This window comes from Ixodes scapularis, unplaced genomic scaffold (genome assembly GCF_016920785.2).
Source record: "Ixodes scapularis isolate PalLabHiFi unplaced genomic scaffold, ASM1692078v2 PGA_scaffold10__122_contigs__length_95168666, whole genome shotgun sequence".
Lineage (NCBI taxonomy): Eukaryota > Metazoa > Arthropoda > Arachnida > Ixodida > Ixodidae > Ixodes > Ixodes scapularis.
The window spans coordinates 71100333-71122195 of NW_024609836.1; positions in this window are offsets into that span (position 1 = coordinate 71100333).

Consider the following 21863-nt stretch of genomic DNA (forward strand, 5'->3'; position numbering starts at 1 on the left):
GACGACGGCGATTGTGACACGGGAAGCGGCGCGGTGGCCGGCCGGAGATCTCCCAAGAAGCGCGTTGCGTGTGCGCAATACGTCCGATCACGTGGACAGCGCTGAGCGCCGAGTGGAAAAGTTGCTGACGTCATTCGTTACGCTTGACCGGAGAAGTAAAAACTAGGGAACCGGCCGAGGTTCGTGTTCGACCAGGTTCGACTTTTTCGACCCTTTAGTGGAAATTTCGACGAACCTTGTATTAAGGTTCGACTCGTGTGCGCATGCGCGACAGGCTGGCCAGTTGGCTTCGGATTGGATGGTGATGGATAAAAGATGAATTAAGGGCAGCGCTGATTGGTTTTATTCCGTTAATACAGTACAAAAAATTGAGTTATTAATTTCTTCGGTGATTAGAATTAGCTTCTTTTAATTGCAACTGTTCACAAAATAAAATAACCCTTTGCATAAAAAAAAATTCTCCGAAGCTAGACATGCTTGTATTAAGGTCTGGCGACACTGTCCGCAAAGTCGAACCGGTCGAATCTGGTGAAAAGGTCGATTGCTCGTCGAACCGGTTCGACCCAGTCGAACCCCGAAAGTTCGACCTAAAAATCCGGTTCGACGAAAGTTCGCGACACCCCTAGTAAAAACTAGGAGTGTCGCGAACTTTTGTCGAACCTTAAGGTTCGACTGGTTCGCCGAACCTTCGACCTCTCACTGAAGTCAGAAGTTCGACTTATGGATAGCGTTGCCCGGCTTCTACGGAAATATTTCAAATTTTGGAAAACAAATAATTTAGGAAGTAGTTTATTTCATATTTTATAAAACGGTTTCCAATGTTTACGGCATATAAAAGCGAAAATATGCGCTTTTAATGATTTCGTTAGTAATGAGAACCTTTAAAGACTTGAGCGTGTTGGTGACCTACATTTACTTAAAACGAAAGAAACACACAAGAGGACGAAACAAACGACGCAACTTTCGTATTGCACGTTTCCTCCGCCAGGTGGAGTCAACTTTTTTTTTTTTTTTTTTCATTTTTGCGCATGCGCACAAAAGTCGAACTTCAGTCGAACCTTTGTCGAACATCACGTTGAAAGTTCGAAAAATCGACCTTGGTCGAACTCGAACCTGGGAAGGTTCGCGACTTCCCTAGCAAAACAAGCACTATGTTGAATTAACCTGGGACTGGTGAAGAGAAGAACCATCAAAACGTAGAAGGGACTGAAAATAGGTTTCTTGAACATGGTTAATATTCACCAGATTGCCTGCACCCTTACGACTTTTTCTAGGGGCAGTGGTGATGACGTTTAGCTCAATGTTGGCTGCGCCAACGCTATAGCCTTAACTGCGTTGTTGGTTGCGCCTCATTTCACCCGCTAGAGTCAGCTGATTTCTCCAACTTGGCGCGTTGCAAAGTTTGCTGGACCGTTTGAGAAACATTTAGATTGGACTAGGTTGCAATGTTTGACGTGTAGTCTTCCTATGTGATACCAACATATTTACGCGCGTTTGAGCGGGCGTACTCACGGCATTTGGCGGGCGCTTTTTTCGCAGAAGGGAAGAGGGGAAGGTAGCCAAACCACACACGGTGCTTTTCGTCGACGTCTCCTCGGCGTTTGGTACAGTGTGGCCCGACTCGCACTTCTCACGAAACGAGACAAAATTTAGATCGGCTGTTATATTATTGCTTTCCGCAAGGGGGCAGAAATAACCAAATGTGAATCAACCACGAAAGCCTAATTTGCTGACGCTTGTCTTACAAATGCCCCTCGCAACAGCCACGTGCCAACAAGTCCCGACAGGAGGACAGTCACGATCTTTGCTTTCCTTTTATAATTTTTTTTTTCCACTTCGCCCGCCACATAGATGTTCTGTCCTTCTGTTTCAGTCGGTCATCGCTGGTTCGAAAAAGATATAGCGATTTCGTACAGTTCTTCGACACACCTGCGAACGAGACAAGCGAGCGCCCATTTCTGCGGCTAGGTCAAGCCAGCCAGCCGGCCGCAAAACTAGGCAAGCCGATCCTCGTCGAGCAACTTCCGGCCGTAAACTCGCGAGCTGATTGGCTGGCTCCGTACGCTTCCGGTTACGTCACGCCGAAATACGCCGAAGCGCCGAGACCTGTCTCGGTCGGATCGCCGAACACGCGCGTATTTACACCGACCTTGAGACGTGACGTCACGAGTTGTGATCCTGGCAACTTATCATCAGTTGCGTCAACCTGCATGTATGTACGGCAACTATTCCTTTACACATACTTCGAAAAACGTAATCGAATACAATTACAATAACTCTTGGTTGAAAAGTATTCAATTAGAGTACTTGATTACTTGAAAGGAAAAGAAACTGACCGTTACACCAAAAAGTAACCGTTTCTTTTCCGATTACTTCGAATTTTTAATACAGCAAATCGTTGTGCCGGTTTGAAAACGAGCCTTTCGTATAGTCCATTATTGAATTATAATCATCGGACTTCAAACTACTCATCTTCTGAATCCACCACTAAGTTTGGTAGATAAAATACCAAAAGTCTATCGGAGACTTCATTCGAGGATTCCTTGGTATAGACCTTTTCTGTGTACTCTCGTCCCCAGCTATACCTAATAGGCGTATCCGGTCTGGGCGACGAAAAAATAATCCAACGTTTCAACCTGCAAATAGTAAAAAAAATAAAGGGGAGGCAAAACGAGAAAGTGTGACGGTTATGCTTTTATCCTAAATGCCTTCTATTGGCGTGGCAAAGGCAAAACAATGTTTTTGCCCATACTGGAAGTGACGTCAATTCAAGATGGCGGCGCGGTGGCGGGTGACATTAATGAGGGTTGGAGAAAACAGTAACCGTTACGAGTAGATTTATGACCTCCAAAAGTATAAAAGTTACTCTTGCGATTACTTCCTATAAAGGTAATCAAATTATTTAAAAAATTACTCCACAGAGAAATTAATCATGAGTAATTTGATTGCTTAAAATAGGCACCCTACAGGGCTGGCGAGAATGCGTGTGATATTCGAAAATATACGCATGAATGAACTGTTACGGATCGAATCGTCACGAAGCCGCCGACAGACAAAATCTTTGGCGGCGCTGGAGTCCGAACGGTAGGGAGTGCTAATAGGGAGTTTTCGTAGACCGTGTTTCTTCCTCCGCTAAGCCCTCCGCAACGAAGCAGCCGCTACTGCGCCGGCGCGGCGATGGCCTTGACTGTAGAGTTCCGGCTAGCGTAGCTGGTTGCGGAGAGCGTTGCGGGACAGCGGAAACGATCTACGAAAACTCCCTAATAACTACACCCCATCGTGGTGTAGTGGTTAGCGTGCCGCAATATCGTGCCCTGAAGGGTTTGGTTCGTTTATTTCGGCCTGAAGGGGAAGGGAAGTCTGGAGCAGAGATTTTTGAGTTGGTGCAACTGCCAACAGATGGCTCTGGCTTGAGAAATGGCATCGTGAGGTACTCGTGTCTGGTCATCAGCAAAAACGTTGGGTGAATTGAGTATAGCCATAGCCTCCTATATACTGACAAAGCCTGGCAGATGGCTACGAGAAGCGGCTGCCGAAATGGAAATGTTGGAGCGGCAGACAACGGATGAGAGGAGAGCCACGTGACTGGCGCCCCGCTGCGGCGAGACGCCGAAACACACTTCTCCCGGGCCAACAAGTGTGTTTCGGGTCCTCGCCGCTGCAAAAGCTGTGCGCTGACGTCCAGGTTCCCCGATAAATGGCTCTTTGATGCTCTGTGCTAGATCCTCGCGCTCCAAATCTGCGACCGCGCACTCTATGTCTCCGTCGTCAAACTGCCAGGCATTGTTAGTGTAGAGGACGCTATGGTATAGCTTATCGTCTATCAGTCGCAGCTAGCACGTGCAGCATGCGCGTGAATGTAAATTTAGCCATGTGCCTTGGCGAGCTTGCGATAGACCCTTCGCAAAAATCCAAGAAGCCCGCGCTTGCCGCGCGACGAATTATGGGATTTTTCGGTACTACGAATTGGAATAGGGGTATACTGGAAAAATCTGCAGCCTCCGGACGAGGCGCTGCGTGTAGAGCACCGATTCCGGGGCACCTTTGCCAGCGAAGACCGCGCAAAGCGTGGCTGTATTCGATCTTAGCGGTTCATTAGTGTGACCTCACGTACACTTAATGGGTGTTGCAACGTCCGCGAATTAATGTTTAAAGCTTTCTTGGGAAATGTCGCGAAAATCGGGGTAGCCGGTCTCGCATCCTGCAGTGGTGCGCATATTGGTCCTCTTTCTATTCGTTTGCATTGCTTAGCGACGAGTCTCTAACCTACGAATAATCACAGTGCCAAGCACCGGACATTCGCAAAAACAAATCGCGAAAACGACCAGAGACACCGCTAATCTCTCCGCGAACGTTTTGGTTTAGTTTCACTAATCACGACCGTGGCTGCCGGCGGTAGCTGCCTCGACACGCGCGTGCAGCTGCCTCGACTCGCGCGTGCAGTTGCGGAGACTCAACGAGAAAGCGCGTGATCTGTACCGAGGGCGCTGTACGTATTGCAGCAGGTCTATTCCCCGTGCTCGCATACACACGAGCGAAGGCATGGCGGCGGTGATTAAATGCCTTTTCTGATGCAACGCAGCGAAATCACAGCGTAGTCAAAGCTATTGGCGTCAGTGCGTTTACTAAAACACCGGATGACGGTTCCAAGCACACGATTGAACCTGCTTGAGCCAAAAATGGCGGAGCGTCGCCGCAAATGCGGCGGGTCACCGACGGCGCGTCGCCGGCAGCCACGGCAGACCAGTGCGGTGCGCGAATTCGTCTGCTTTCTTTGGAGGGGTTGTGATGACGTCAGAACGCCGAGCTCTGATTGGAGCTCGGCGTTCTGACGTCACCACAACCCCTGCAAAAGAAGCAGACGAACTTGCGCTTCGCACAGAAACGAGCGCGCGCGTTCGCATCTGGGACCCGTCATGAGCCAAAAATGGCGACGCGTCGCCGGCGTCCAAACTGGAGCGGCCGCGGCGCGATCAAAGGATGGCAAATTCCGCTACGTGATTGGCTACGTAGCAGTAATAAGATGTTCGGGACCTTTAGCACCTTTCTAAGCTGCGCACGCGCGCTGTACACTTCCGAATTTCCACCTTGTTTTCTATCGAAAACGGGAAACACGCGCGTGTGCAGGACTGCCCCGACTGCACGCCGAGCGGCGGCGCTGTGAACACCAAAATGGTCCAGCACTACTACCGCCCACTGATCGAGTTGTCTCTTCGCGTCACTTTCGAATCGAACCCGTCCTGTCGACGGCTCCGGCGACGCGCCTTCGCGTACCGGCGCTTCGTGCACGCAGCCTTTGGCCGTCGAAGGCCGCATTTCTCGTCGCTGACCGTGCCCGCTATCTGGCCGTGCGCCGCAGCTGCTTCGGCGGGCCGCCGGGGACATCGACGCCGCCCGAGATAAGCCGGGACGGCACCGATAAGCGCCAAGCACGGGGACCGCCCCGCGGAGGAGTCGTCGCACCGACAGCCGATGCGGCGGGAAATGTGCGACGTCATTTCGAAAATGGACCCTTTTTGCCAGTAAGCTTCCGCGCGTGCGCACAACGCCATGCTCGTAGCTTTTATTATTATTTTTAAATCTTATTTTTTTTTTACAATTTTTTATCCCCAAATGAAATTCTGCCAACTTAGCGTACGCGAGCAACGTGGAAGTGCGTAAAATGGCCCACAACCGAAACGCGACCGAGAAATCTTTAATTTTGCTCGGCAGGGGGCGCTGCCTAAACATCTACAGGCCTATGGGGCACAAAACGCGGTGGAAGCGGATACAGTGCCATCCACTTGTAACGATAACGAGGAAACCCGAAAATTCCATCGTTATAATTGATTATCGTTGTATATGGACCAGAAACTGAGCGTTATAACATCGTTATATCTGCTATCGTTATAAGTGGATTGTACCGCAAAACGACGCGATGACAATGTGTTCCGACGGGTGGAGGTACCATGCCATCACAGAGTAACATCGTGACATCAAAGAGAACTTACATGCTATCCATTTGGGATACTTTGGTACATATACTAAGAAAAAAAAGTTTTTTATATTTTTGTTTTTGTTGCAATTTTCACTCATATCTTAGGCGTCGCAAATAAAAATGGCGACGCTTACGCAAAAGAAGGTGAACAAATATCTAATACCATAGACTATGTTCTGTCTTTGCAGAATGGATGTATAACGTTAGAGAGCAATACAACCTTTTACAAAGCCTGCTGTAAGCAGGCACAATGTTATCCTACATTGCGCGCGCACGAGCTCTGCAAATGGGACCCTGACTTAGATAGTGAAAAGCCGAACGGTAAATTACCTCTAGACGACGTGATGAAAGGATGATACCAACTGGTCGAAATCACCACCTTGCGCAAACTGCTAGATGACTTGAGGAGTGGGATTTACATGTTGTTTTACGATCTATTTTTTGTTTTGTTTGTCTTTCTGATTGGTAGGAACAGAAATAATGTTATTTCCATACTCCCGGCGTAACCGTGTGGAACATTGAAGGAACCTTGGTGTTCATGTCACGGGGGTGTCACATGGACATGTCCACACGACGCCCCCCCGTGACATTTTATCATGGCATGTTATTTGTTATTTTCTTGACCTTTATGCAGTGCTACCCCGTGGGCATTGTTATGTTTATGCTTTTCATATCGTTGTTTACGTTTCGCAAGTTTTCCTTACTCTGTCTTCGTGTGTGCCACGCTGAGTGATGTGTGTGTGTGTGGGGGGGGGGGGGGGAAGTGGAGGGGAGGGGAGGGGGTCGACGCCTCGTCAGGCATTTTTAATTGCATTTTGCGACGGCCCCCTAGACAACTGTTTGATGTATGTTATCTGAATAAAAACATTGAATTGAATTGAACTGAATAGTGTGCCGGAACACAACCGGCGGGAATCAATCAATAAATTAATAAATCAATTAACCATTCAATAAAGCATGACAAGTTGACATCTACCCCACGTGCCTGCCAAGATTTATGTAAAGCTGCTTTTGGGAATTTCTGTTACACCAAAATGTAAAATTTTTGTTTTCGAAAAAAAAACAAAAAAACAATGTAGTTCTCTTAAGTATCACCTAGGAAGATCACACGTCAAATATTACGGCTTAGTTCTGCCTAAATGTTTTTAAACGGTCCGGCAAACTTTGCAACGCGCCAAGTTGCCGAAATCGGCTGACTCTAGCGGGCGCAGTCAAGGCTAGAGCCTTGGCGCAGCCAACATTGAGCTAAACATCATCACCATTGCCCTTTTTTGTTTGTTTTTACTTCGTCGTCGAATGTCATAGACACCGAAACGTGAAGAGTGCGGCGCAGACGACACTTGCGCCTGACACACGCACGCCCCAACGGCAGCCTGTCGCGTAGTGGATCATGTGGCATCTCGTACCTCGGCACAGTCATGTTTTTGGAGGCCCGAGGCCAATGTTGCCGGACGGTGCCGAAGTTTCGGTTTCGATCTCTGCACCATACATATCCCATTTTTCGCGAAGCAAATGACGTAGTGCCTTCTATTAGTGCTTTTAACGTGAAATCCCTCATAATCCTGACATTTTTTTTTTTTTTGGAATTGAGCGGAATTTCTATTTAAACAATCTTCCGCGAATCCACACTGACCGCCCTAGCCCTGACCACTTGCTGGTAGCGCTTTTAACTCCAACTGAATAAACTCAAGCTTGAAATATAGGAGGTATTCACTGGACGCCATATTTGAGGGCGATGTCTAGAGCGCACGCTCAGAACAAGCTCACATTAATAGCCTGCTAAAACCGGCCACCTTGATGGTGCTAAATGCACGCTCCGAAAGGACTGCGGAAGCTCGCCGTCAGCATGCGCTCAACAGCAGCTGTTTGGGTGGCGCCCTCCTATGGTTACTTCTCGTGACGTCATTACCTTGTGACGTCATTACCTTGAAGTTCTTACATTACTCCTATTTCCGACGATGGAAAATCCTTTGCTGACGTCATAGTCAGCATTCGGCCAATCGTGGAGGGCCGACCACCGCGACGCTTTCGATCGTTCAAGTCGCCAATAGAACCTATAGCAATATATTTCAAGCTCGAGCTTACTCAATTGGAGTTAAAAGTGCTGGTGATAAATAAACTCTTTTTCAACTTCAACTTCAAGTATATTTCGCTTTCATTACGTCATGGTTACGTCTTTGTTATTTTGACCGAGCCGCGCAGCACTAGTAGCCCTACTACTAAATCCATTTCTAGACAAAAAAAAAAAAAAAAAAAAAAAACGATGAATGCGACTGAAAGACGTCATTTCCGCCCGCCGAACAAAATCGAGTAAACTCGATTTTGTTGAGACTCCTAAAAAAGAAATGATCAGCGAGTCGAGATGTTTACACTGTTTAATATACGCTAACTCGATTCGGTACGCCACTAAACTCGGGGTCAACTTTCCTTGGCAAGGGAGCCGAAGCTACAGCGCCGATGCACGCCGTTTCACTGCGCAGCTGGATATAGTTCGACCAAAATTATTTGCTGGGAGTAACTTGATCAATTGAGAAATAGATAAAGTTGTTCTTTTTAGCTTCGATTACGTAATGTTACTATAATATTAGTCAAGTTATATCAAACTTATAGCAATTTTTGTTAAGCTCCTTCGGGCTTCCTTGGTTTAAGCTCGCAGCACGCTTTCTGGTTCCCTGCATATTGTGACTAACTATACATGGCGTGTTTCTCGTGTGTATCGATTCATCGGACATCGTCGGTACCTTCCGTGAGGTCGCACCGTACGAAATTCGCGAAGTTTGGCAATCAAAAGTTGTCACGGAGTTTGGCAACCAAAAAGCCGTAGCGTTTACGTGCTCCTATTTCGGTGTATCGCGTCCAACAAATGGTCCCGGAACTTATGGTCCCGCAACTAATGGTCCCGGAACAAACGGTTCCGAAAAAAGTAATCCCGGAACTAATGGTCCCAAGTCCAAGGTAGGAAAAAATGGTCCCGTACGAAGATTGTTTTGAAACTGAGATATAGCATGCAATATACTTCATCCGTTTTGCAATCAGTGATTTTTTGGTGGAATGAAGGATCTCGTCTATATTTTGAGGCCGGTTACTTCGAAGAAAATAGTCGGGTATTGAACTTAATTTCATTCAAAATCGTCAGAATATTTTCGAAATGAATACTATCCAACAGTTATCTCCCAACTATTAATTTAGTAATCTTATACGATATTATAGCATTTATTACGGGTCCATATCACATGAGCGAATGAAGTTTTAGCAAACAGCGACATTTGAGCGAATCGACGTTTTAGTGAATACCGGGTGCGCGTGTTAACCCCCTCCCGCGCTGCGCTTACGCCGCTTCGCGGCGACAGTCTGCGGCGGCTCATTTCATAAATCTGAACTCATTTGGCCCACCCGTACATGCCGCTTCTCAGCGGCCGACTATTCGCTAAAGTGTCAGTCGGTGAAACGTGTTTGTTCGCTAAAACGTCAGTCGATCGAGTAAGTGCCTCCTCCCCCCCCCCCCCCCCCCCCTCCCCTTAGTCATGAAGCGATGAAACTCGAATTACTTCCATCTCGTCATGACGCATGGTGGTAGCACACATAAGGAGCGGAGCTCAATGCCTTCATAGTTTCCAAAGCTCAAAACATCTCTGAGCTTCCCAGAAAATTATAAAAACCGGTCAAGTTTGCGCAACCGGCAGCCTCAAGATTCGGCGAGTGCTACTGGCGAGCGAGCGAAAGTAATCCTTGGAGAAGGGGGACAAGGGGGACATAGGACAAACAAATATCCAAACACAGCTAGGCTTGCACCTTTGCATTTAATTGCATCATAATCATAACCTTAAAATGCAAATCTTTCACCCTTGTTGGTGTTAGACTGGTGGCAGCTGATAAAACCAGTTTGTTCTACTGATCTCTAATTCGTCGTTAGCTTAGTTGGTAGAGCGCTCCACCTGTAATGGAGAGGTCCCGGGTTCGAAACCCGAAACAGGCGGATTTGTTTCGGTCGCGCGCCAGTCACCTAGCTGTGTTTAGAGATTTGTGTTTGTCCTTTGTCCCCTTGTTCCCCTTCTCCAGGGATTACCTTCGCTATTCTAGTGCTGGATTCGCCTTTGCGTTCAATTGCTCTTAGATTTTATCGGATTTATCCGAAAACGTAGAAGCCACATTGGCGAGAATTACCTGGGACCATTTGTTCCTTTTCTCATCGCGCCCGCGCCGATTTTTCAGCAACAGAAATGTTTACCTATCAGTGACCTCAAGACTGCAGCGCTGATGAAATTCACAGCATTTCTTAGATCGACTCCGCATATCTGCGTCGGTCGCGAGACATACAGAATACGACGAGTTCGACCGCGGCGTAATTTACTTCGTAAGTCGTTCCGTCTGCTTCGGTCAAAACGTTGGCTCGTGTTTGGAGACGGCCGAAACGAAGGGATAGAGACGCGGATATGCCTGCATGCCCGGCGATTGCGGTACAGCACCACCCAACCGCGATCCTCATACGAACAGATGAACTGTAGCAAATACTTGTCTGTCACACCAAAACCGAAACCGAAACCAAAAAGAAAGTTCAGAACAACTTGGTGCCCGGACGTCACGCATGCGCAGACGCTCTAAACCTCAAAGAAAGGAGCAGACGACGCCACGAACCACCACGAACGACGCCATAAATGTAAATATACGAAAAAAAACCAAAAAACTGCTGTAATTAGGGAAAAAAGGTTTTCTCTTCTGATGTTTGCCGCTTCCCCTCGAAGGCTTACTTACCTGAGCACCTCGGGTTCATGACCTGCATCGGGGGAGCGTGGAGGACAACAACAGTGCACGAAACCGTGGCGGCGTCAACGTTGAAACAGGATCTGCCTGCGGTGGTGGGACCTTGCCGCTTCAAGGACGTCTCCTGGAGGACAACAATCTGCCGCTTCACTCTTTCCAGATGCGCGGCTCCCGTTTTTTTCCTGCTTTTCAGTTTTTGGCCGGCTGCTTCCTTTTTCTTCCCCGAAAACAGCCAAGGTCGGAAGGACATGAATTTTTGTGGGCCCCAAGACGACGCGGTGGGCGGTGGCCTTTGTTGAGCGCAGTCCTCTTGACGCCAGCCACGTCTGGGCGACGCTTTGTTGTTGTTTTGGCAATCCTTTTCAACTTCGTAAGGTTGTCTGTTACCTTTCTCCTTGTTAATTCGTTAATAAGAAAAATATGAAAAAAAAAAAAGTCAGTAAACCGTTTATTTTTTAAAGATTTTTATTGTTTATTATTTTATAGTTCCGTGTTCTCGGGGTTTATTATTTTTTCGAAATTGGGGGTGTCGTGTTTATGTGGGGTTCATTTCTTTTTACAGCAAATTCGGTGTTTTTCGTTGTCCATTTTGAGTGTCGGACATATAATCGGTGTTTATCGGGCCTTAACAGAGAAGAAATAGGACATGGAATCGCCCAATCTTCAGAAAACATGTTCGCATCCAGAAACAAACAAAAAATAAGTAAATAAAATCGTAGTTGAATATATATATATATATATCTTTTTTTTTTTTTTTCGGGAAGTTTTTTTCTGTAGAGGAAAGGTCCGATTCGGGGTTTTATGATTTTCTTCGACTTTGATGAAACCGGGTCAGGGCTTAATTTTCGGGGTTTTATCGGTATTTTATTGAAAACACGGAAGGCGATTTATAGATAGAACCCTTCTCTGTATTGTACGACCTACAGACATTTTTTGTTTATCCTCGTCCCCATGCCAAGGGGTTCTTTTTTTCGGTATGCGGGATGAAAACACATTACAAATAATGAAACACGTTCAAAAAACGAGCCAAAACAAAAATACGTGACACTTGCAATAATAATAATAAATCGAGCATTTTCCAGTAGCGTGGTGAGAATAATAGTTACCCTGAAGATCAAAACCCTGTTTTCCAGCATGCCGGAAGTTGTGCCATTCAAGATGGGGCCTAGAAATGTAGCAAATGTTAATGGGAAGACAAATGTCGGTCCCTCGTGTCGGTGGACACCTGTGTGCAGCGATTCTGACGTTTAACACTTTGGACCCTTTGTCGCGATTCGAGAATAGCATTTAGAAGTTAGGGAGAAAGAATGATGTTGCGATAGTTTGCCAACCTTAAGATGGAGGCTTTTGTTTAAAGCCAGATATAAAACTGGACAATATTAAAAACAGTAAAAATGAACAGCTCCTACATGTCAGCCTTAAATGTACATCTTTGATTAAAACACGATTAAAAGTGGGCATTATTAAAATCAGTAGAAATGGACAGCTCCTACGCTTAGAGAAATCAAGTTTAACACTTTGTACCCTTTGTCGCAATTCGAGAATAGCATTTAAATGTTAGGGAGAAAGAATGATGTTGCGATAGTTTGCCAACCTTAAAATGGAGGCTTTTGTTTAAAACCAGATATAAAACTGGACAATATTAAAAACAGTAAAAATGAACAGCTCCTACATGTCAGCCTCAAATGTACATCTTTGATTAAAACACGATTAAAAGTGGGCATTATTAAAATCAGTAGAAATGGACAGCTCCTACGCTTAGAGAAATCAAGTTTAACACTTTGTACCCTTTGTCGCAATTCGAGAATAGCATTTAAATGTTAGGGAGAAAGAATGATGTTGCGATAGTTTGCCAACCTTAAAATGGAGGCTTTTGTTTAAAACCAGATATAAAACTGGACAATATTAAAAACAGTAAAAATGAACAGCTCCTACATGTCAGCCTCAAATGTACATCTTTGATTAAAACACGATTAAAAGTGGGCATTATTAAAATCAGTAGAAATGGACAGCTCCTACGCTTAGAGAAATCAAGTTTAACACTTTGTACCCTTTGTCGCAATTCGAGAATAGCATTTAAATGTTAGGGAGAAAGAATGATGTTGCGATAGTTTGCCAACCTTAAAATGGAGGCTTTTGTTTAAAACCAGATATAAAACTGGACAATATTAAAAACAGTAAAAATGAACAGCTCCTACATGTCAGCCTTAAATGTACATCTTTGATTAAAACACGATTAAAAGTGGGCATTATTAAAATCAGTAGAAATGGACAGCTCCTACGCTTAGAGAAATCAAGTTTAACACTTTGTACCCTTTGTCGCAATTCGAGAATAGCATTTAAATGTTAGGGAGAAAGAATGATGTTGCGATAGTTTGCCAACCTTAAAATGGAGGCTTTTGTTTAAAACCAGATATAAAACTGGACAATATTAAAAACAGTAAAAATGAACAGCTCCTACATGTCAGCCTCAAATGTACATCTTTGATTAAAACACGATTAAAAGTGGGCATTATTAAAATCAGTAGAAATGGACAGCTCCTACGCTTAGAGAAATCAAGTTTAACACTTTGTACCCTTTGTCGCAATTCGAGAATAGCATTTAAATGTTAGGGAGAAAGAATGATGTTGCGATAGTTTGCCAACCTTAAAATGGAGGCTTTTGTTTAAAACCAGATATAAAACTGGACAATATTAAAAACAGTAAAAATGAACAGCTCCTACATGTCAGCCTTAAATGTACATCTTTGATTAAAACACGATTAAAAGTGGGCATTATTAAAATCAGTAGAAATGGACAGCTCCTACGCTTAGAGAAATCAAGTTTAACACTTTGTACCCTTTGTCGCAATTCGAGAATAGCATTTAAATGTTAGGGAGAAAGAATGATGTTGCGATAGTTTGCCAACCTTAAAATGGAGGCTTTTGTTTAAAACCAGATATAAAACTGGACAATATTAAAAACAGTAAAAATGAACAGCTCCTACATGTCAGCCTCAAATGTACATCTTTGATTAAAACACGATTAAAAGTGGGCATTATTAAAATCAGTAGAAATGGACAGCTCCTACGCTTAGAGAAATCAAGTTTAACACTTTGTACCCTTTGTCGCAATTCGAGAATAGCATTTAAATGTTAGGGAGAAAGAATGATGTTGCGATAGTTTGCCAACCTTAAAATGGAGGCTTTTGTTTAAAACCAGATATAAAACTGGACAATATTAAAAACAGTAAAAATGAACAGCTCCTACATGTCAGCCTTAAATGTACATCTTTGATTAAAACACGATTAAAAGTGGGCATTATTAAAATCAGTAGAAATGGACAGCTCCTACGCTTAGAGAAATCAAGTTTAACACTTTGTACCCTTTGTCGCAATTCGAGAATAGCATTTAAATGTTAGGGAGAAAGAATGATGTTGCTATAGTTTGCCAACCTTAAAATGGAGGCTTTTGTTTAAAACCAGATATAAAACTGGACAATATTAAAAACAGTAAAAATTAACAGCTCCTACATGTCAGCCTTAAATGTACATCTTTGATTAAAACACGATTAAAAGTGGGCATTATTAAAATCAGTAGAAATGGACAGCTCCTACGCTTAGAGAAATCAAGTTTAACACTTTGTACCCTTTGTCGCAATTCGAGAATAGCATTTAAATGTTAGGGAGAAAGAATGATGTTGCTATAGTTTGCCAACCTTAAAATGGAGGCTTTTGTTTAAAACCAGATATAAAACTGGACAATATTAAAAACAGTAAAAATGAACAGCTCCTACATGTCAGCCTCAAATGTACATCTTTGATTAAAACACGATTAAAAGTGGGCATTATTAAAATCAGTAAAAGTGGGCACCTCCTACGCTTAGAGAGATGTGTCTAGAAATAAAATAATGATGCCGAAATCGCTACTGTGGCTACGCTGATTCTGGACGAAATGCGCCAGCATGTAGCGCAGGGGTTTGTTGTCTTCGAAGGGCCAGTCTGCCTCCCGGGCGTCGGCGGTTTCGCGTGCAGTGGCGTCAACAGCGGTGCGTCGTTGGAAGCGGGCGAGGATACTCTTTCTTTCCTACGTAAGAGGGGAAGGGGACTGCAGTGTAGCGACCGAGGCCGAAGGGAGGAGGCCGAAGTGACGAGAAGTTGAACGACACTTTTATTATACGAACACACTTTTATATGCGCAACAATACTAGCGACACACACAATACAAGGTTGACAGACGTACTACGGAAACCGAAACTATGACACAACAGGGACGTAACGAGCGAACGAACGGACCGAAAGAGCACGGCGGAAACGGCGCCGCGGAGCCTCGCGAGACCAGTCCACGGTGCGCAGTCCAGTCCAAACCAAACCAAAGACGGGGCTGCATGCACCAGGGCAATAGACCCTTTCAGGCAACATTTCATGGGCGCCGCCATCTTGACGTCACGTGACCCTGCCGCCATAGCCGCCCTTCAGTTTCTCGCCGTTCCTCCGCGTTGTGTGCTGCACCGGCCACTACCGGAGCTTTGTTTTCGCGTTCTTTTACGTTCCGCGTTGAAATCGTGTGGTTCCTTTAGGTCTTTTCTATATTTCGGGCTTTTATTTAATCATTTGATATCTATATTTCAACATAGCTCTTGTATTTTCTTATTTATGAAATGGAATCGGACAGCGAATGGATCGACGATGCAAGATTATGGCTTCAGAGACCATGTAAGTTCATCCCATCCTAACGTTTTTCTCGCTAATAAAGGGCAGTCAACAGCATTGCGACATATGCAAATTTCAACTGACTATCCAGTTGTGCCTCTCGCTGCATGGCCGACTTGCATGTAAGCGATTTAGCGTGCGACGAGACGAGCGACGGCGACAACGACGAGAGTCACCGACGAAGATTTCTCACTGCCGCCTGTTGCATCGCTCGGTTTTTTGGGTTTCTAGAAAACGTCGCTCACCGTCTTGGTTGCCTGCTCCCGCCGCTTCCATGCCGTTTGCCTGGTCGCGCGACTGTCCGAGCGACAGCGAAGCGGGTCACCGTCGCTTGCCTCGTTGCTCGCCGAATCGCTTGCATGCGGTTTATACTTAATATCGAGGCGCCAATGGTTCAATAGTGTGTGCATGGAAATTAATTGAGTATAAACCGCATGTAAGCGATTTGGCGAGCGACCAGATAAGCGACGGCGACCCGCTTCGCTGTCGCTCAGTCAGTCGCGCGACGAGGCAAACTGCATGGAAGCGACGGAGCGAGCGACCAAGACGGTGAGCGGCGTTTTCTAGAAATCCCCAAGCCGGGCGATGCGACGGGCGACGGTGAGAAATCTCCGTCGCTCGTCTCGACGCGCGCTAAATCGCTTACATGCAGGTTGGCTTTACGGAAACGAGCGCGCATATGCAGGGAGAACCACGACTGTCATAGCCTTACTGCGTCAGTTGCAATTTGCATATGTCGCAATAGTGTTGACTGCCCTTTATTAGCGACAAAAACGCAAGAATGGGATGAACTTACATGGTCATTGAAGCCTCAAAATTTTGTATCGTCGACTCAGTCGCTGTCCTATTCCATTTCATAAATAGGAAAATACAAGAGCTAATGTCGAAATATAAATATCAAATGATTAAATGAAAGTACTAAACATTGAAAAGACCTAAAGCAAATACAAGATTTTAACGCGCAACGTAAAAGAACACGAAAAATAAGCTCCGTTAGTGGCCTGTGCAGCACACAACGCGGAGCAACGGCGAGAAGCTGAAGGTCGGCTATGGCGGCCGGGAAAGCGCGCGAAGGGCGCGCCGACTGGTGGCCGCTTGAGTAACTGACTCGCTGAAAGCGTCTATACATTCTAACGCGTTAAATAAATATTAATAATAAAAAAACTGCAATATGGCACTGAACATGGTGAGAAATGACATGCTCAGTGTCACAGCGCAGATAGTATTTTTTTTTTATTATTATTTACGTCTAAACATATACGTTGAGCTCATCGTTCGACAAGTTCGCTCGGTAGATTGCAGCGATTCACTCTCCCGAATGCTTCGCGGGGATGGAGACGCTCCAGAATTAGAGTGACTGACAGCTTCAAGAAAGGCAGGGCGATGACGGGTCCCGAACAATCTCGTCATCGTTCGGCAGCCAATGACATTGCAGCATTCGCCGACGAAGCGAGCGGCGCGAAGCTGATGGGACACGCACCGCATTTCTTCAATTATCGGTGACTATTAACATTTCAAACTCAAATCACGCAGGCAAAAAAAGAAAAAAAAAAAGTCACTGGGTTGTGGACGCATGCACCGTCTGACGTTCCTCAAAGAACGGTACTGCGCATGCGCGGAACGGTTCGCGCTTCCCGGTGGACAAAGATAGCGGCGCGCAGAAGGCGATTAATGGAATGGTCAAGAGTATATAGTGCTGGTTGGCCACCGAAGACACTTGGCCAACTTGATGCCCCCCCAACCACGAGAACAAAAACAACATTTACGCTACCCGTAAGGTGAAACACTGCGCTAGCTGAGGTGTGACTTCGGAGAAGGTGTCATTTCGGAGCAGATGGACACGAATGAACGGTAAAGGTGCCAGCGCGCACCATGGAGTCCGCGCATACGCGTTCCTTGTTAAACCGAGTAACGGCTTAAACCGGACGAAAATTCCATAGCGTTTTGGAACCATCGAGAGTGTATTAAGTAGAGAGCATTTCGCGAACCTGTTAAACAATTTTAGTGTACACAAACTAGGACTGCCTCGTGCTGATTGAAGAATAGTCTAGCGCCCGAGTTTGAAACTCGGGGAACGACGAAACCGCATGCGTCTGCATGAAGCGTTCCCCGTCGTTGATGTAGTTGCCTATAAACGTCCTACGCGATCTTATTGGACACAAACTATCACCGTCTTGGGGTCACTGAAGAAAACTTTCAAAATTGAGCACTCAAGTTTTCAAGACTATAGCTCCACCTAATTTCACGCCCGTGGTTGCGTCGGCTAAACTCCTACCTATAGCTTTATTCGTTTTATCGCCCGAGAACCTTTCTGGCGTAATTAGCGAAAACGCCTTGTTTTTCTTGTTTCCAAATTGTCATCAGTCTCATGTTTGTCTCTACGTGAGGTTTGAATGTCACGTGACGTGAAGTCTTCTCGAAGTGCGTCAGAGTCCTCTCTACTGCCACTTCAATTTTATTTTTCTTCCTCTTTTGTTTCATAGCTGTGTTGTGTGGCCGGTGGAGCTGGCGATCCAGGCGTTTGCAACCGGCAAATCTTCTTTTACCGTGACCGCTGTGGCGAGCTTTAATTTCCAAGGCAAAATCAAACGCAATTTTGTATTCAATATATATATATATATATATCAAGGTACAAAGTTGACGGCTGAGACAAGGAATCGTCAGTTCTCCCGCAGGTTTGTTGATGCATCGCTTCGGCCACCTTTGCTGGTCCCCGTGACCGACTGGCCCCGGTACCGATAAGGCCGCCCCCTTTATCTGCGTTATCTGTATCCCCGCTGCGGCGCTATCAGGCTATCGGCGAAAGCGGCATCTCGGCTCAAATCCGAGCCGTCGTTTTTGTGCCGACGAAGGCTCCTCTTCGTCACCTGCCGCCGATGAAGGAGACAAGAGTTGCAGCACCTCGCTTAAAGTTTTCTTCTACCGTGGCCGCTGTGCCGAGCCCAACTTTTCACGGATAAATCAAACCTGACTTTACTATAAAAACGTGCGTTTCTACTTTTTTTTTTCTTGATTTTCGTGTGATACAAAAGTAATGAAAAAGTAACGGTGTTATTTTCTTTAAGTATTCGTAAACGAGTTACTTTTTTTCACGGTAACCTAACGGTAACTTCTCAACTCTTTTTTTTTTTTTTCTTCTGAAATTAACTCTAACTGCAATGAATTACCTTCTCAAAGCTTACCTAAGGACTGACTTTTGTCCGTTGCAACTCGAAAACACCAAGAGACGGGGTCCTTTCCTATTTCCACATTAGCAGAGCGAATGCTGGAAAGGGCGGACTCCAGCGTTTGCTGTGCAAGTGTGGAAAGAGGGAACGGCTCCGTCTTCTGCTCCTCTTGAGTTGCAACGCGCTATCGTCACCATCGCCCGCCAACGCATCGTGCAGCTCCTGACAACGAGCGCGACGCTATACGAAGAGAAAGTCGTCTGCTTCTAGCACAGGAGTTTCGGTGACGTCAGAACAAAGCCGAGCTCTGATTGGTTTAGACTGAAAGGATAGTGGGTAGACTAGACATTAATGCTAGACAGCTTGAGGCCTGTCCACTATTTTTTGTTTAATCAGCCAATAAGAGCTCGGTGTTTTGACATCATGGCAATCCCTGTGCAAGAAGCAGACGAACTTGCGCTCCACATAGGACGCGGCGACGCCAAGACGGACGCGCGTCTGCCGGTTTGCGTCGACTCCTGTATAGCTTCCCCTGTTTGCCGCTTGGGGCGGGTCGGAGATGGGCCAACGTTGACGTCATGTGCAGGACTCAGTTTCTAGGTGGTGGTGTTGTCTGCCAAAGCTAGAGCAAACGTGAAAGTCGCATCTGATGCGCTTGAAGATTAAGTTTCATGGTGCTTTCTTTTGAAATAGCTCAACGCACTTAAAGAAAAAAAAAAATGTTTTTCGTCGAGAAATGAAATGCGTTAAAGGAAATTCGAGTAACAATAGAGACTTTAATACGCAGACGTTTCGGAAAAAGTCTTTCTGAAAAGTAAGGCTGTTTCCAGGAAGTAGGCATGGCATTGAACGCTAGTTGTCTTTTTAGGCACATCGAAAAGAGCAGCTAATTCTCATTTGCAGAAAACTTCGTTAACTATCATTAACGGAAACAGCCCTTCCTATCTCTCTCATAAAGATAAAAGGTAAAACAAGCTTTTTTTTTCTCCCCTCCCCCCTTTCCCTTTTTTTTCTTTTTTTCTTTTTTTACGGAAATGGCAGGAGCAGGAAGTATGCTTTGAACGATATTTATGGAAATTGAACAAAAACAAAAATAAAGAGAGAAGAAAAATTATGTCAAATAAGTTGCCAAAGATTTACTTGTCGTTTTACGCGCTTCAGATTCCCCATATGTAAAGGCACGTCATCAGTCGCGCCGCAAATGTTCCGAGACGCCCTCCGCCAACACGTGTTTCGAGCGCAGTTAACGCACGAAACCGACAAAAGATCGCTCCAGCTCACAAAGCACAATCGGATCCGCGGCGTGCGTCCCAGCTGCCGTTTGCCGGGGATGACGTCACGGACCTTTCCTGGGGCCACCGCCGACGCCTACACTCTCGCTGCCTGCCCTTCAGCCACGGCCGCTCGATTCTGCTTCGTTGCCGTCCTTCGGCAAACGCTTCGGCAAACGACTGTGCCGCGAACGCGTCTCCGCGACTGGCGCATTTAAGCGTCCTAATACCACCCGTGCGTCGAAAAGAGGTCCCGCCGTGGCGGCAACGAATAACGCCGCGGAAAAGCCGGAGCGTCACGCTGTCGGATGTCGCGACCCTGGCGGTTGGTCGTAAAACTTCCGCGGCAAAAAAGCGCGAAGCGAACGCGAGTGTCGCTGTCGTCGCAGCGTCTCAACTCCTGACAGGCGAAGATTCCGTGGCCTGTCAGGCTGGAGAGCGACCCGCAGCGGAGCAGGCGTCTGCCACATCCACGACCGCTCGCTGTGACACCGCCAGGATCGCGGCCGGCGACAACATGACGCTTGTATGACGTCATTAGGCGGAAATCGAAGGTCCACTTTTTAAAACGCGGTAAAGGCACCACTGGAAGACGAATTCTAGTATGCAAAGTATATTTCCGGGCATTCTTCGAGGGTTATCGTAAATATAGCAGTTTTTTTTTATTTATTTTATTTTGATTATGCATAGGCAAAGTTAAAGTCAAAAAACGAAAAAGAAAATAAACAAAAAGAATAAAACACACATTGCCACTACGTTTATAAAAGAATGTTGAACATCCTGACGCCGCGGCTCTGACCAGGCGCACACGTCAATCGAAAAAAAAAAAGGAATTGATTCCAATTACGACTACTCTTGGATAAGAAGTATTACATTAGATTACTGGTAACTTCGGAAGGAAAGTAACCTTTATGTTCCCGATTATATTTCAGATTTCCAAAAAGAGATTCTTGAGCCAGGTTGAAAACGGGTATTCGTACTGTCCATTATAAGATTAGAATCGTGGAACTCTAAAGTATCTATGTTCTTAATCCATCAATTTTGGTAATCCGTCGCCGTGCGGGAGACTTCGTTTGACGATTCCTTTCTAGGAAACCTGTACAAAGGGCGCAGTTAGAAAAGGGATTAACAATTACGAGTGACTTTAGAGCTTTCAAAAGTAATCAAATTATGATTAGAATTACTTCCCAATAAATGTATTTAATGCGGTATTCACACGAGGGGGGAGAAATCCCCGGACGAAGGGAGCTGCGTGAAGTCAGCCGGCGAGGCGCGGCTCCGACGCGGAGCTGGTGACGTCACCGCTTCGGAAAGGCGTGACGTCGGCATCACCTGACGCGCTCTCCGCATGGCGAAAGTGGCAGATATCTCCCTCGCGTTAATATATCCCATAAATAATTACAAAATTACAACAACAATCAATCAATTGCAAGTAATTTGATGACATGTAAAGCGTAACGTACAAGCCTGGCTCTGACTTGCGACGATGAAACTAAGCGTAGTCTTTTACGTCACGTATTGAAGGCCGGCGCGGGACGCAGATTAAGCGCGAGTGCCGAGTCAGCGTTCTGCTCAGTCTCGTGTTCAATCAGCGAGGACACGAAGCCCAGCCGAAAGCTGACGCAGCACCCGTGCCCACCAAGCGTCCCGCGCCGGCCTCCGATGTGTGACGTAGCAAACAACGGCTTTGTTATACAAAAGGTGTTGCCTCTTGGGTAACTCGCGCAATTCTTATTGGCTTATTTGGGATTTGAATCGTGTCATGTTTGAAAGCCGAAACTGCATTGTTTGTAGACTATGATCTCCATCTTCTTTACGACCCTTCTCTTGAACCTTCGAACGGAGAACAGCTGGAGCAGCGGCACGGGCCACATCCTCCTTCTTATTGCCTAATTTCCGTGAAATAATTTACTAGGGAAACACGTCCGACTCCACGAAAATCTAATGGCCCTGGCCGGGACAGGTTTTGAGTAGTTCGAAGTGCTGGACGCGCCG